Source organism: Microtus ochrogaster, chromosome 21 (genome assembly GCF_000317375.1).
Source record: "Microtus ochrogaster isolate Prairie Vole_2 chromosome 21, MicOch1.0, whole genome shotgun sequence".
NCBI classification, from domain to species: domain Eukaryota; kingdom Metazoa; phylum Chordata; class Mammalia; order Rodentia; family Cricetidae; genus Microtus; species Microtus ochrogaster.
Window position 1 is genome coordinate 5,647,441 of NC_022022.1, and position 14,206 is coordinate 5,661,646.

Below are 14,206 nucleotides of genomic sequence, written 5' to 3' on the forward strand. Positions count from 1 at the left end.
TGTGGTTTTGGAGCCTGTCCTGGAACTAGCTCTTGTAGACCAGGCTGGTCTTGAACTCACAGAGATCCGCCTGCCTCTGCCTCCCGAGTGCTGGGATCTGATGACTACTCAGATTCCTGGGAGTTGACCTCTTTATCTCGCACGCGTAGCACCGGATCTCCTCCACTGCCTCACGGTTGATGGTGACAGCCAGCATGAAGCCTGGCGGAACCCAGTAGGTGTGCAGGGCGCGGAGTCTCATCTCTCATCTAGGGGATGAAATCACCCGTGCCAGGCCTGCTGTCCACCCACTTCTTGTGGCGCACTGGCTGCAGTGGGATGCTGTTTCCCAGAGACCTCGCTGCTGTACACCAGCCTCTTGGCCCAGACTACTTGGGGCAGCTGGCCGTCCAGCGGGAGGTAACGATGCAATGACCGCAGGACTGGGACACTGCGCCCTGGTTAGCATCCTCGAGGGTTGGAGAAGCAGCCCTCAGGTAGAGAGTAGAGAGCGGTGAGCAGACATGAGACATGAGCCTTAGCCCTCTCTCTGAGTCCAAGCAGCAGACAAATTGATCCAAAGCAGGAGACTCCCCCCACCTTTTTTTCTGTAAGGGATGGAGAAGGAGGTGACAAGGAGCCAGCTCTGAGCAGCTGCCTCTGTGCCCCCCACCACATCACAGCTTGGAAGGCTCTGAGCACTGCCGCACATCTGCCCACTCCTGCATGGTGTCTGTAGGGCTTGCGTCTTCTCTTTGTCCACTTTGGACAGTCTGTCTTTTCATCCGATGTGACAGATGATGCAATGCCTGCAGTGAGGGCTTAGGGAGCCTGGCTGAAGGTCCAGGACTAGGTAATCTACACTGTCAGATTGGAGCCGGGCTGTTGGTGTCACTGGGAACGAGAGATGCAGCTCCCAAGTCTGTGCTGGTGATGCTTTGTGTGGAGATGGGACAGCAGTACCAAGACTTGGTGATAGGTGACTTGAAGGGGAGGTCATCAATGACCACATTATGTCTCAAGTCAAAGGGTGTTGACTGTGCTTTCCAGTCAGGCTTGAGGCTGTGATTGGCTGGAGGTGGCTGGATCTCACTTCCTTGGCTAAGGCCTCTTAGGAAGGGCAGTGAATGGGTCAAGGTGATGAGGCCCTGGGCTTATGGGAATGTCCCTTGCTTGTTCTATAGCCAACAGGGCAGAAGAACCTGGGTTCATGGGCACGTAGTTGTCATCAGAGCTGGTACTGTCGGATTGGCCCATGGTAGTCTCTCTGGAGGTTCGGCAGACCAACCAACACAGTCTCCACTTCATGTTGGGTACTCATAGGTCTCACAGGAAGAAGTTCAGTGGGAGTCAGCTGTGGTCCATTGCGGGAAGGGTAGCAGCTACAGATATGCTATTTTCACTGATTGGAGGTCTTTGCTGAGGGCTGCCCCACCAAGGTGTTTCTGGTTGACTTGGCTTGGGGGGCCAGGGTTGAGGAGCTATGACTGAGTCTCCAGGAGAGGCCACTGTCATGGCATTGTGGTTCTTCTCCAGTGTGAATGTTCTAGGAATCTGGTAGGCTGAGAGAGGAGTGGTTGGAACATCAATATTGCCCACTAGGAGGTCTCCAAACTCCCGACACAGGGTGTTGCTGGGTGTCCTGAAGGTGTACACATCCTCAGTATCTGTCTTGGACCCTGTGAGGCTGCCCTTGGTATGGCTGTGTGAAGCCAGACTGCGGGGGAGGTCATAAGTACTGTCTTTCAATTCTGTATTGTGTGGCTTGGCTTGGGAAGGCTGTAGAAGCCATGGACTTGACCACTGGCTCCGTTAATACAGTGTCTATTACCTGGGAAATTTTTCATACGGCCATATCATTCTTCTGCCAGGCGCCCTGAGAGAAGCTGGCACTCCTTGCATTTTCTGTCCTTGGGCTCTGATGCATTGGAGTAGGTGGAAATACTCCCAAGGGGCACTGATGAACACAGCAGGCTGATGTGGGAAGGGGCAAAGGACTTCCTTTCTCTGAGCAGGTGCTGACTGGAGCTGCTGAACCCAGCTGGAGAAGAGCCAGACCGTGACTGGATGAAGAAAGGTTTCTGGGGAAGTCTGTACTCATGAAGCCGCAGATCTAGCAGATGCTGGGGACCCACTTGTTCATGTCAGACTTTGTCTCAGCCACCAGGTAGAAAGTGTGCTCACTGGTCTTGATGTCAAACACAAAACTATCCTGCAGCTCTTTTGTGTTGAAAGTCAGGCCTGAAGCCACCTGCTCGCAGAAGTTTAGGTTGATGATCCACAGGGGCTTCTTGGAGTGTTTGCTCTTGTAGTATTCCAGCACATCCAGGTTGCCACTCATCTGGACACTCTGCAGCGTTTTTTTTTTTCCAGGCATAGCACCTCAACTTCTCAAGAGGTGATTTCCTCAGCCATCTGGTACACACCATGTTGTTGCTGTCACCGCTGCCCATGTCACCAGCTGAGTAGAACCTGTGACCAGCTCGAAAAGCAGCACCTTTTAGGGCCCTTCCATCTGATGGGTCAGGATGGCTCTGGCCTCCTCTAGGTTTTCATCAGGTTAAGTGGCAGCATCCACATCCCCAGCTATCTCTGGGGGAGAAGCAGAAAAGCAATCCTCGGGTGGGACACTCCCTGGAAACATTATTATCGTCATCCCATTGTTGGGGTAAATATTTAAGATCTCTAGCCAGCACACAGATGAGCCTTTTTTCATTTTGGGGAAAGACGCCTTCAAACCTTCTTCCTGCCGGGGGGGGGAGGGGAGGGGATCTGGTCCACCCCAGGCTCCAGTCAAGGGGTCCCTCCGTTTGACCAAGATAGAACTATAGGTAACTGATGGGGACCAATGTTTTTGAAAAGGAGACAGCTTATTTTCTCTAACATTAGGGTCAATAATGCCTTTCTCAATTGATCATGCAGGGGTAGGGACTCCCCCTTCTGCTTTTGCAGTTGAGACTTAAGGGTTTGATTGTAATTTTCCATGATGGCCTGTCCCCTTGGATTATATGGAATGCCAGTGGAATGATAAATTTTCCATGTTTGTAGAAAGTCTACAAAGTCCTTACCAATAAAGCATGGTAATTTAATTTGGCTAGGTAATCCAAGGGTGGCAAAGCACTGAAACATATGGCTAATAGCATGTTTGGAATTCTCTCTGGCATGTGCCAAAGCCCAACAAGCACGGGAGAAGGTATCCATGGAAAAAAAAATGTACTTAAGCTTAACACTGGGTCATGCATCTCCACATTCTGTCTGCCATGAGAGATACAAGATTAGAAAACAGTGCCTTGGCTCCATTTCTGTGTGTCTGGAACTCTTTTCCAAGCTCTCTCACTTTTTATGTGGATGTAGGTGCCGAATATTTTGGTGCCATTTGTAGGTGCAGTTTTATTTTCCTGCCCACCAGTCCCACAGAGGCTTATATTAATTCCAAATGCTCAGCCAATAGCTCAGCTTGCTACTAACTAGCTCTTACAACTTAACCCATTTCTATTAATCTTGTGGTTTTTACCTCTATCCCATTTTGTGTGTCAGACTCATTCTCTGTCTGTTTGGTGACTCCTTCCACTCTGCCCTTACTCAACCTTCATTCTTGGTTTGGTTTTCATATCTAACTTTGTCCTGTTCAGCTATTGGCCACTTAGCTTGTGTCTTAAGCCAATCATAGCAACATTTATTCACACAGTGTACAGAGGGATAATTCCACAGCAGTAGTCAGAGGAGATGTAGTATTTCTGCATGTCTCTTGTTGAAACATGGTAGCCCAGAATGATCCTGAGTGACCTATAGTCAAGGTTAGTGGAGAACTTCTGATCCTTTAGTTTCTACCCCTCAAGTGTTGGTGTTGCACATATCCCACCATGCCCAGCTTCTCGTTCCTTCTCCTCCTCCACTTTTCCCCCTACCTTTCCTTCTTTCTATATTCTCTTCTTTTAAGTTTGTGGCTTTCTCTGGAGTCAGTTACACAATAAAAATCTATAGACATTACATAGCATATTATATGCTCTCTTTTGAAGCATTGTAGTTTATAAGTCATATCTGATATGGGATGTTCTTCTGTGTATGTGTTGCTTTAATTGGTTGATGAATAGATATGTTTGGACCAATGGCTTAGTAGAGTAAGGCCAGGCAGGAAATTAGAACAAAGATAGAGTAGGCAGAGTTAAGGGAACACCATGTAGCTGCCAAAGGAGTAACACACCAGCACCTAGTGACAATACACAGATTAATAGAAATGGGTTAATTTAAGATATAAGAGCTAGTTAGAAATATGCTTGAGCCATTGGCCAAAAAGTGTTGTAATTAATACAGTTTTGTGTGATTATTTGGGTCTGGACAGCCAGGAAATGAATGAGCAGTCTCTGTTTACAAATGGTGTGCCAACATGGGCTGACTACATCCACATAAAACCTGAGAGAGCTTGGGAAGGAATTCTAGACACAAAAGAACAGAGTTAAGCACAGCTTCTTGGCAGCAGCATTTTTTTTTTCAGGTGGGCTCTGTTTGCTGACTGCAAGCAGAGACACAGCTCCTTTAAGAAGGCTTCCTGGTTTATACTGGCAGCATAAACAGCTCTGGCTCATTCAGGAGGTCTGACTAGGGAACACTTAAATGGGGTTTGTGAGCAGAGTGCTACAAGTTGCTTAATGCCAACATAGACCTGCTGTGTCCCTAAAGCTGGGACAGTGAGGATATCTTACAGAGGCAATGAATGTACCTCCACCATGTTGAAAGGCCAAGAGAGGTGGAGCCAGCATCCAGGGCAGCTCTGACCACGCTGCTTACCATTTTAAAATGCTACTTGTCAGAAAAGAATTTCAGAAACACAATAGGACAGATTTAGACATAAAAGACCTCTAAATGAGACACATTGTATTTAGAAATGTATGTGAGCTTAGGAGAGAAGAAAAAGAGTTATAAAAAGACAGTTATAAAAAGAAGTAAGGTCTCTAAAAGGGACAGTAAAAGTAATATAAAAGAGTGCAGACAGTCATAGACTAAAGGAGTAAATAAAAATAAGCCACACAAAGATAGAAAATACACAGAGAGTCTAGATTATGTACATTATTGTGTTCTCTTTGAATTTTTGGCTGCTGAGAGACATTTGTTTCTGGGGGCTGCTAAGCTAAACCAACATATATATTTAAATAGAGTGACTTCAACATTTGAGTCTAAGGAGATGTTACTTTAGAAAAGAAGTTCTGCTTTTGTTTCTACAGAGGATTGGAACCTGTGGTTTCCTTCCATACTAATGTGATTTGATAGAACAAGAGCACCCAAAAGGTTTCCGTGATCCCTGTGAAACTTCACCCAACAAATATCAGGAAGCAATTTGGAGAATACTATACCCAAATTCCCAAAGTTATTGTTTATAAATGTTTGTTTTCATTTAAAGAGGTATATCATATAGAGATGAATACTTTTCATTGGTATAGATCTTGGTCTATTAATACAAATTTAAGGAGGTCTTGGTCTATTGATACAAATTTAAGGTTGATTTGTTACACTGTGTATATATACTTCTGCTCTTGTTTAAGGTATTATATTTATACAGCCCATTTAAAATATAATCTATAATTAAAATTACAAATTAACAGTCATTTATAATGGTCAAACTTGTAGTCATGCTAGTTAGGTTTACTAGATGTACAGAGATATATTTCAGATGGATAGGTATTCTTCAAACTTTTCAAGGACTTACAGAATATGGCATTTAAAATGTTTTAAGAACTTAGACTTTGCTCAACAGTGAGACATGAGACATGAGCTGATGGGTATTGAAGAAACTCATTATGGGATTTGCCTTCTGTGTGGCAAGGCTAGTCATTTGGACAAGAAACCGCTCTTGCCTGGACTGCTTGATTGTGTGCTGTATGAACTGGACATGCAGGACCCACAGAAAAGAGACTGCTGAACATTCCAAAAGACAGAATGATCCTTCAGGATTCCTGCTTCACAGAATAAATGGCCAGACATTCTGCAGAACACAGAAGAAAGTGACCGACAAACTTACAAGATAGGCAAAACAGTCTTTCAAATTTCCTGCTTCATGGAAAAGTCTGCCAGATACTATGGGCCTGTAGGCTGAAGATGGATGCCCTAATGTTAAAGAAGAACTTGGGTTTTTTTTTTCCAGGAGGCAAGATGTCTTTGTCAATTTTAGAGTTTTGAAAGTTGCTTATAATGCACTTCCTCTTAACTTAGGTATTATTATAACCTCCTGAGGTCTTTGAAGAGTCGAAGACAGTTAAAGTTTTCCTTAGTTATGATAAAGGATAAATTAGATATAAAACTTTAGACTCACAAAGATAGGATAAATGATAGAGTATTTTCCTTAATTTGCCAAATATAAATGGACTAAATATTATCACTATAATTTTTGCTTGATAACTGTTTTTATATGTAATTTTATTGTGTTAATGTTAAAACCTTTATTTAGACAGAAAAGGGGAGATGATGTGGGATGTCCTTCTGTATATATATTGCTTTTAATGGTTGATGAATAAAGCTGTTGGGCCAATGGCTTAGCAGAGTAAAGTCAGGTGGGAAATCTGAACAGAGATAGAGACAGAGAGTAGGAGAGTCAAAGAGATGCCATGTAGCTGTCAAAGGAGTAACATGCCAGCACTGGTAAGCCACCGCCTAGTGGCAATTCACAGATTAATAGAAATGGGTTAATTTAAGATATAAGAGCTAGTTAGAAATATGCTTGAGTCATTGGCCAAACAGTGTTGTAATTAATACAGTTTCTGTGTGATTATTTGGGCCTGGGCAGCCAGGAAACGAATGAGCAGTCTCTGTTTACACATATTTATTAAATTGAGTTTATTGATAATATCACTGAATTTCTCCAGATTTTTTTTGTCTAGAAACTTCAGGTAACTCTGAAAGATTCTCATTGTTGTTCTCTACAATTATATATTTATCCCATTTCCCTGGATTTCTTTTGTTTCTTTTACCTTTATATATTTAACTGCTGTTATTTTTGATACACACTAGTTCATTTTTTTCTTTTTACCTGAAAGTTTACAATGTTATATTTATTTTACTTGGTATCTTTAATCTCAGTCCCATCCTCTAATTTCAGTACTCTTACTCCTCAATTGTTGAACTGATCTGATGCCACCTGGGAATGACACAAACTAGATTTAATGTCAGATGCCGTTATAAATGGTTACCCACACTTTGTCTGATTTGTCTACAAACAAGGGGGTGTCTAAACACCCAGTTCAAGTTTGGTAACTCAAGAGAATAACTCATAAAATTCACCAAAAGCAAAATTCAGCAAGGTGGCTCAGTGGATAGTAGTACCAAGCCTGACAACTTGAGTTCCATCCCTGGAGTTTCCATGCTGAAAAGAGATAATCAACTCCTGAAAGTTGTCTTTTGACTGCTGCTCACATCCATCCGTACATGTATCGATATATGGCATACCCATATATACACACACACACAATTATATATATATATATATATATATATATATATACATATATATGTATGTATATATTAAAAAATAAAAAAAAATAAGCAACTCACCGAAAACATTACACTACAGTTACATTTTTGTTACAGAAAACAAAAGATACAGTTCAAGAACATAAGAAACACAGGACTTGCTCTGGGAAAAGGGGATTTCCTGTGGGATCTGTGCATGTTACCCCCTCATGAAGTGTACACCAACCAGGAAGCACCTGCAAGCTTCAGTATCCTGGTATTTTTTTTATCTGTCATTTGTTATATAGGCAGGATTGATTAAATCACTAGCCTTATGATTGAAGTTAATCTCTAGCATCCTTCTTTCTCCCAAGGTCAAGTCACTGAGAGTTCCAGCCTTCTAATCATGTGACTGGTTTCTCTGCCAGTCACCATTTTGAAGCTATCTAAGGCTTCCACCTGGAGTTGCCTCATTAGCATAACAAAGACATTCCTATTACTCAGAAAGCTCAAGGGTTTTGAAGCTCAGTGCCAGAAATTGGTGACAAAGACCATCTATGTGGTGTGTGTGTGTGTGCCACACGTTTCTTTGTGGATGACTTTAATTTTGACCTTTATATAAATAGTATATAGGTGGGCAATTTAAATCTTATCTGTCACTTTCTATATTTTATGGGAAAATGCAGTCCATCCTTATAAAATATAATGGCTGATATAGGTGATTGCCTCGCTCTTATATTTAACAATATGCTTTAATCTTCCTCTTGCTAATATTGCCAATTTTATCAAATTGTTGTTTGTTCATTTTTTGTGCTGTGTTAATTGGTTTTATTTTTCAGTTCATTTCATGATTATCTTCTCTTTCTCGGCACTGGTAATCAAAACCTAATGTTCTACTTAATTTTCTCTGTTTAAAGAAATCATGGCTAACCTAAGGTTGGGCACCACCTAACTAAAATATAAATTGTTTACTTTGTAACAGATCAGTAAGGAGTTAACAATTTTTTCCATAAAGTAAATAATATCATCTATAAAAAGAGTAACTTTGAAAGGACCAATCTTCTTATTCCCCTTGTTTTTTTTATCGTAGAAAAAATGATTTTTATACACTATATTCTGATCACAGTTTCCCCTCTTCCAGCTCCTTCCAGATCTTCCCCAGCTCCCCACCTACCCAAATCCATGCCCTTTCTTTCTCTCTTTAGAAAACAAACAGGCAAACAACACAAAAACAGAATTTAAAAACAACAACAACAAAGAAAAAAAACCTAGAAACATACATATTGCAGAATTGTCCATACAGCCAATCCACTCTGTCAATAATGCAACCTTGAATCTAAGACAGAGTCAGTGATTGGCTGATTGGGATTAGCCATAAAGTTAGTTCTTGGAGGAGTTTTCAGGGTGGCTAGAGGGGACAGGAAGAAACTTGGGAGGAATAGAGGGGAATTTCCAATGCTAGGGGTTCCTGAGAACATGGAGAGGGGGTCAATCAATCACTCTGTTTCCCTTGGGTTTTTTAGGTCTTTATCTCAAAATAGTCTGACTTCTTCTGTTCAGTCAGCTAGCTTCCGAATCACAACATGGAGACTTATTATTAATTACGAAGGCTTGGCCGATAGGTTAGGCTTGTTTCTAACTAGCTATTAAAACTTAAATTAACTCATTTCTATTCATCTATGTGCTGCCGTGTGGCTTGTGGCTATTACCTCTCCTCTGCATGTGTTGCTTGTTCCCTGTCTCTCAGCATCTCCCCTGCATTTCTGCCTTCTTCTTCTCAGAATCCTCTCTGCTCCCAAAACCCTGCCTAGCTATTGGCCAGTCAGCTTTTTATTAAACCAATCAAAGTGACACATTTTCACAGTGGGCAAAAAGATTATTCCACAACACACATAGAAATTGAAAACCATAATAATAAACAAGCAAAAGAACAGGAATACAAAAAATGCCCAAACAAAACAATATGAGACAAAAACAAATCTACAAAATTATCACTGATTTTATTTTGGATTGGCCATTTACTTGCATGGGGATTCCATGGAGCATGCATTGAAGGGAATTAATTTTTCCTTTGCAAGCAGATATCAGTTGAGATAGCTTCTGGGTTAGGAGTGGGAGCTCATGTCACCCTGTTTTTGCAGCCTATTTTGCATGAAAAGTTTATTCCTTCATGCAGCTCCCTGGAGTTCTACCTTGTAGGCAAGATATTTTCAATTATGAGTTAATTACTAATACAAGCTAATTATCCTTTGAAGCTCAATTTATCATAATTTTGTTCTTTGATACCCAATAAAGTGTTTCATTCTAGATTCTTCCTTAATCTTATCCCCAGATAAGATGAAAAACGATTTTGCTGCCGTCATCTCCCAGACCCGTGTAGGCCACCCTCTGATTTACTGAGACTGTTTAGAATGTTTTATATGCTACAATGACTTCAGAATTCCTTACAACATGTCTCTTATCTCGTGTCCTTATTTAGCACTTAAACTGTACATTTCCAGAGACTACCACAGCCCAGTTAGACATAAACATACATGCATGTAATAAGGAAGGGGAAGTAGCTGGGGAAAAAGACACAAAGACCTAGAGGTAGAACTCAAACTTCACTGTTTATCCACTTTCTTTTCAACATACTTGCGATTTGGATGAGAGGCCCCCCACATAGTCTCAGGGATATGAATACTTGGTCCCCATCTGGTGATGCTGTTTGGATAGGTTTAAGAGGTGTAACCTTGCTGGAAGAAGTATGCTGGTGGGCTTTAAGAGTTTTAAGACTCATGGCATTTCTAGTACTCTCCGTTTTCCTGCTTCTAGTTGAAGATGTGAGTTTTTGGCTTCCAACTCTAGTCACCATGCCCCCAACTTTGCCCTCATGGACTCTTATCCCACTGCAACTATACTAAAGCAACAATAATAGCAATAAGTAAATAAATAAATAATAAAACACTTGATCGTGAGAGTCTGCCTTAGTCCATTCAAGCTGTTACAGCAGAAATACTTAGTAGTAAAGGTTCTCCAGAGAAACAGAATCTACAGAATAGAGGAGCTTGTGTTGAGAAGGGGTTAGGTTGGCTCACATAACCAGCAGCTGAGCAGTTCCACAATGGTGGACAAGCTGGAAAGCAAAGGAAAGCTGCAGCCCCATTCAAGAACACAGGATGAGGGGAGACCAGTGATGCTGCCTAGCAGGAGACTCGATGCTTAGGAGTTCCCACCCAACCCCAAGGCAGCTGGTGCCATGGGAGTCTAAACGATGATGAACTTGAGTCTGATGGTCAAAGATAGGAGCTGCAGGAAACTGTACCTGCTCTGAAAGGAAGGGTTAGATAGGCGAGAATGAGTATCTCCTTTCTGGGTTTTGTTCCGTTTGGCTCACCAGTTCAGTAGGGTGGGTCTCCCCATTCCAGTTGTGTTCCAAACGCCAGTCTCCTCTAGAAATGTTCTCATAGTCACAGTCAGAAGTTTCTTACCAAGCCTCGGGTCATCCCTCCTTCCAGGCAAGATGACACCCACAATGCATCATCGTATACTAAGAAAGAGGTAGATGAATCAGAAAACCATTTCTTAACACTCCGAAGGCTGGGAGATGCAAGATCAGAGTGCATTCACACTTGGTGTCTCTCAAGGGTCTGACTTCCTCCTGGTGAAAGATACAGGAGCTCCCCGCAACCCCGGCCTCTGACAACCCGCAGCAGCTAATGGGTGGGCCCAGGGAGATCTGGACTTTGGTTATGTCAGCTTGGAGTGAAGGCCTCGGGCAGCTGGAAACAAACTCACATAGACACTAACACCTCATTGCAGCCAACAGGCTGCTTCTCTCTTGTGGCCCTCGTGAGGCTGGGGTTTCATGCAATTCTCATTGCACTTTCCCTGGTTCTTAGTTCCAGGACTGATACCTCTCCCAGATTTTAGGGAGCTTTGGCTTCTCATCTCCAGGCTTGACAGCTCTTTATTGGTCTCATTTGCATACGCACACAGCCAATCAGAGCCCGTCTGATTCTATATAAACCCACGTAGCAGTTTTGCTAATCTAGCTGTGGCCCTAGTCGAGCTCTCAGTGCTTTCGAGAGGAGGAGGAATGAAACTTTTGGAGCCAAACTTCTTAGAGTACTTATTAGGACGGGAAGAGAGGGGAAACTGCTCAAGCCTTAGAGACAGAATCCTGCCTCCAGAGATGTCGGCACCTGCTGGAGATGGAAGCCCTATCACCCTGCACAGATCTGTGGGCGTGCTCTGCAAGGGGCTGCCCTCCATTGGCACTGTGACACCTCTCAGCCAGGCACCCCAGGCCACCGGGAACTTAGAGGTGTCCCCCTACCACACTCTCTCAACTGCCCGCCAACCTGATTCTCCTTCCCTATTTCAAGTTTCTCCTAATCCATGTAAAAAGTTCCCAAGTGGCAAATAAAGGTCCCCCTTGTTTGTTTTCCTTTGCTGTCTGCTTACTCCATTCTTGGAGGGAGAGAAGACAAGGACCAGATTGGAAGAAGATCACTGTGATCTTACGTAGCAAAAAGACAGGAATGTCTCTCTGTTCTCTTTCATAATTCTGTTCCTAAGGATTCTGCCCTTTCAGATTTGATGTCATCATTGGCAATTGATATTTCAGCATAGGAGCTGTGGGGACATAAGCTTTCTGTCATTACCTCCTTCAGGCATCTTCCTTAGGTCTGTGATGAGGATGACATGACCTTTGAACCCTGTGCATTTGTAAGCATCTGCCTGATAAGTAAGCAGTATCTTGGCCAGGCAAGAGTCTCAAACCACAGTCCTTCCTAAGTTGTCTGCCATGGTTAGACCACTGCCTTTAGCTTACCATGCTGTAAAAGGGACATCTGATGCAATTATTTTACCTTTATCTTAAAAAGAAAGAAAAGAAAAGAAAAAAGGAAAACCTTTGAATCTAGTCCTCTTTCAATCCTCTTCATGTCACCATGGGGATGAAGCCTATCCTGCTGCAGGGTCATGAGTAGTCCAGCCACAAAGGAGAGCTCGTCTTCACTGTGGCCAAATACCCTACTGTTAGTGTGGGGTGATCTGTGACTGGCGAGAGGCTGAGCCCTGCATGGGCCATACTGGAGCGGGGTGGTGTGTGGATGCTGACCGGGACACCAACCATGTCCTTACTGGCTCAGCTGACAACAGCTGTCATCCCGGGACTGTGAAACAGGGAAGCAGCTGGCTCTACTCAGACCAACTCAGCTGTCCGAGCCTGTGACTTTGACTTTGGGGACAACACCATCATGTTCTCCACAGACAAGCAGAAGGGATACCAGTGTTGTGGGAGCTTCCTTGATCTACGGGTTCCAAGTCAAATCAACAGAAGATCCCCTACAATGATTCACTAGTGGCATCTGGGGACCCCTGGGGGAGTACATCATTGCAGAACGTGAAGAGCTCAAGTGGTATAGTGCCAAGTCTGGAGAGGAGTTGATGAATGTTAAGGAACACTCCTGGCAGGTCAATGACATCCAATTGTCTAGAGACATGACCACGTTTGTCACTGCATCCAAGGACAACACAGCTTAGCTCTTTGACTCCATGCATCTTGAACATCAGAAGATTCACTGGAAACAGAGCATCCCCTCCCTCCCGATTCTAACCATGTGGTGCTGGGGGTGGTCAGGAAGCCATGGATGTAACCGTAACCTCTACCAGGATCGACAAGTTTGAGGCCACATTCTTCCTTATGGCTTTTGAAGAAGAGTTTGGAAGAGTCAAAGGCCACTTCAGACCTATCAACAGTGTTGCCTTCCATCCCCATGGCAAGAGCTACAGTAGTGTTGGCGAAGATGGTTACACTTTGGCCCACAGTACTTTGAGTTTGAAGCCTAAGAAGCTGGATCTCCATCCATACTAGGGAGCCTTCTCACAGGTTTTAGATTCTGTGAAATAAATTAGTTTGTTAAAAATAAAAAGAAAATAACTTTATGCCAGGCATGGGGTTACACACCTGTAATCCCAGATCTAAGGAGGTGGGGGAGGTGACCTCTCAAGTTTAAGACCAGCCTAGGCAGCATAGTGAGAGTGTGTCAAAGCAAAACAGAGCACAAAGAAAAAGACTCTCATCTTTTTCTTTGGGCGTTGAGAAGATTTATCTATAGCTCTCAAATTGAAAATACAATTCTAGAATAGTCTCACATTGTTTTTTCCCATCTGTATTAGTTACTTTTCTCATTGCTCTGACAAATGCCCGACAAAAGCAGCTCTAGGACGGAAAAGTTTACTCTGATTTATAGCTTGAAGATCTAGTACGTCATGGTGGGAAGCCATGGCAGCATGAACTGCTCTGTGCATTGCATCCACAGCAGGAAACAGAGAGATAAGCTGAGTTTGTCTTCTCCCTGCTGTTCAGTCCAGGACCCCAGTCCACACAAACCACAAACATGGGATGGCATCACGAACACTAGTGCGGGACTTCTCACCCCAAAGATGCTAATCTAGAAACATCTGCATAGACATCCCCAGAGGCTTGCTTCCTGGGGGATATTAGTAGTGATGACAATCACTACTACTTTCTGTCAACTTTATACCAAAGCATATTGCTTTAAGCCACGACTTAAAGCTACTCTTTGTCCTCATAGGGCCAGGGATAATTCACAATGCAAAATGTCTTCAGTCCAACTTCAAAAGTCCCCATAGTCTATACCGGTTCCAACACAGTTCAAAAATGTTGATGCAAAGTCTCTTTTGAGACTCTGGAAGTCTCTTAAAGAATATATATGCCACAGAGTAAATGCTCCAGTTCCTAAAGAGAGGAATGGGGCCGTGACTAGGAAAGATCAGA

At 43.1% G+C, this 14,206-nt stretch overlaps 2 pseudogenes; one reads left to right on the plus strand and one right to left on the minus strand.

Annotated features, from left to right (window-relative positions):
* Positions 1–656: 656 nt before the first annotated feature.
* LOC101995753 lies at positions 657–2,432 on the minus strand (annotated as a pseudogene).
* Positions 2,433–12,359: 9,927 nt separating this feature from the next.
* Positions 12,360–13,254, plus strand: LOC101996045 (annotated as a pseudogene).
* The last annotated feature ends 952 nt before the right edge of the window (positions 13,255–14,206 follow it).